The 2,976-nt window shown below is 44.2% G+C and overlaps 1 non-coding gene across 1 annotated transcript; it reads left to right on the top strand.

Annotated features, from left to right (window-relative positions):
• Window positions 1–1,245: 1,245 nt before the first annotated feature.
• Window positions 1,246–1,351, top strand: LOC125588162. Its single transcript, XR_007324556.1, has one exon. It is a non-coding gene; the product is annotated as a small nucleolar RNA R71 (small nucleolar RNA).
• The last annotated feature ends 1,625 nt before the right edge of the window (window positions 1,352–2,976 follow it).

Here is a 2,976-nt window from a genome sequence, read left to right as displayed (position 1 = left end):
TCTCCTTTCTTTTCCTTAACCTTCTCCCTTCAGATTCTTGTTCTTCTTGAAATGATTCTGGTGAACTATTTAAAGGGTTGGGTTTTGGTTCGGGTGGGTTTGCTAATGGTTTAGGTGGTGCTCTGAGTGCGTTGATGTAATCATTATCGATTGAGGGTAACCGCACTCGGTATGACAGAGGTGCCTGTCGATCGATGGGAGGTGTGTTGTGACGATCGACGTTGGATTCACTCTGTCGATCGATGGTTGGCTCAACCGATCGATCGATTTTATGAGGATGCTTAGCTGCGAATTCTTCATGAGTTAGAATTCGAACCGCATTGCATTCAGTCGATTTGGCAGACGACGTCGATCGATGACTGGAGTAATCCATCCATCGATCTTCATCATGGTCTGTCGATCGATGCGAGTTCATCGACATCGGTCGACACCACTGGGATCCGCCGAGACTCATGGAGCTTTCGATTTCGAAGTCTCTTTCCTCAAGCTTTTCATTACTCACCACTTGCCAGGAATAATCATCTATGATGGCATTTTACGTGGTGTTTCCCTTTGTTGGCTCCTGCCTCTCTAGCGAAAGCTTCTTGTCTCTTTATAGTCTCGCCCGTCTGAATTACTTGGGTTTCAAGTTTTCTCACCTGAGTCCCAAAGGTCTCGATTTTGGTGTTCAGATTGTTATAGGTGGAGTCTATTTTACCGTTGAAATCCACGGTGATTTGTTGTTGTCCCAACAGTACTCGATCAAGCATCTCTTCGATCTTGCTTTCCTGAGTCTGGGGTGGTGGATTTTGGTAGTAAGAGTTCGAGTAGCTTTTGCTGTTGTTGAAAGGTTTTTGAAATTGTGAATTTTGGTTACTTCTTTGGCCATTTCCAAAGAAGTTTCTGTTTCCGCCCTGGTTTCCAAATTTTTGGAATCCGGTACCTCTGATGTAGTTCACATTTTCTACTCCTTCCGTATCTGCTACTTCTCCTTCAGCTGAACAGACTTGCTTCCTAAGAAGCTCGTGCACCACATCTAACTTAGCTCTTACTTCGTCCATCTGTTCCTTCCCGATAGAGGCTACAGACTTCTTTCGTTCAGAGTCAGTGTTTTTGGTGCTGCTGCTGTTAGCAAGGTTTTTGATAAGTTTCACAGCTTCCAACGGGTTCCGAATAGTGAAGTTTCCTTCCCTTGCCGTATCAAGAGTCATTTGATACTGTAAGGCGAGACCTCGGAAGAAAGTGCTTAACAGCTGCACTTCGTTAAATCCGTGGTGTGGACAGTCTCGCTAGAAGAACCGAAATCTAATCCACGCATCTTTGAAGGACTCTCCAGCCTTCTGCGAGAATGTGGAAATTTTGTTCCGAAGTTCTTCAGCGCTTGCCTCATCGAAGAAGTTTCGTAAGAAAGCATTCTTGATGTCGCTCCAGGATGTTAAAGATCCTATGGGTTGCTGCCTAAGCCAATGCATCGTTTCTCCATTTAGCGTGTATCTGAAGATCTTGCACAACAGGTATTCTTCGGGGACTCCTTCCATCCGAATAACAGCGATTAGATCCTCGAACCGTTCCAAATGGTCCATAGGATGCTCGTGCGGTAACCCAGAGTAGGGTATCTGCGACACGAGATAGTATTGAGGCTTCAGCTCGAAATTCTGCTTCTGGATCTCCGGAAGTCGAATAGCTGATCTGTTGGAATAGTACTCATCTGGGCAATTGTAGTCGGCCAGAGGTTTCGATCGAGCGTCCTCATCTACAGGTTGAGCAGCTCTTGTAGCATTAGCATCAGGGATTACAGTTCACTGAGCATCTATTTTCTGACCTGTTGCATTACGCAGATGACCGGCCTGGTCATACAGGTTTCCGTTCTCGTCCTGAGTTAGAATAATAATGTTTACCATTTTTGACGACACGGTATCGATCGACGTACGCGGTGTAGTATCGATCATTGTCGAACGACTGGGATATATCGACGATGATGGTCTGGTGTCGGTCGACGGTTGATTGTGCGTATCGATCGACGACGAAGTGGTTGCGTCGAGCGATGTGGAACGTTGACCTCCACGGATGGTGCGTTCCAAATGAGCAGGATCGTCTGAGAACAGCAAGTCTTTCTCCTTGTTGCTTCTGGTACTGCTGCGCATGCACCTGAAAAGACAAGAAAAAGATTATTAGAAAGGGGGTAGAGAAAAGAATAAGAATCAATAAAACTAAATCTAATGGCGATCAAAGCTCCCCGGTAACGGCGCCAAATTTGATACCACTCAAATTACCCTAAGGAGTGTTACTCTCATCAAAAGAGGTTCAGATGTAGTACTTAGGGATTGAATCCACAAGGAGCTAGGGAACAATTAAATCTAGTGTTTATTAATTCTAAAGGTTGTAAATGTTTAAATGAAATAGTAATAGTAACAAGCGAGTAAATAATAAATGTAGCTTGGTTGGAAATGATATTAAATGCAGGGCCACTATTCATGTGTTGGAGATTATAATACCTATAGATGCCTAACTGTTGCATGCATGATATATTAGAGCTCATTCGCTTAACTCAGTGATCAGCTGTCGCATGTACCACTGGTTAACAGACTAGATCTTGTGTCTCAACGGTTAGTATGCAGACAATGAGAGAGTGTCGATCGATGGTCTATTAAGACGTCGACCGATACACCTTTGCCAACGTCAATCGATTGTCAGTTGAGGACATCGATCGACGGGTTCTAGCCAGGCCTATGCGCGAGTATGAAATGCCCTACTAAGATGTTAAATTGGCGGTTAGCCCTCTCTAGCTGTCCTAATATGATAGATAGATGTCAGGATGGGATAACAAGGGTGCTTGAATATGCAATCCTATGATCAAGTTCTAGTTAGCAAGGCTAAAACAAGCAATGAATACATATCTATCATGAATATCACAACAAGGCAGATCTATAGTTTGGGGCAAATCCCACAAACCTATCTGAACCCTGGATCTAACAGTTGAGCTGCTCAAACATAGCA

The sequence above is a fragment of the Brassica napus genome, chromosome C5 (genome assembly GCF_020379485.1).
Source record: "Brassica napus cultivar Da-Ae chromosome C5, Da-Ae, whole genome shotgun sequence".
In the NCBI taxonomy this organism is placed as follows: Eukaryota; Viridiplantae; Streptophyta; class Magnoliopsida; order Brassicales; family Brassicaceae; genus Brassica; species Brassica napus.
Note: the sequence above shows the minus strand (reverse complement) of the source record. Positions and strands in the feature narration are given on the sequence as shown.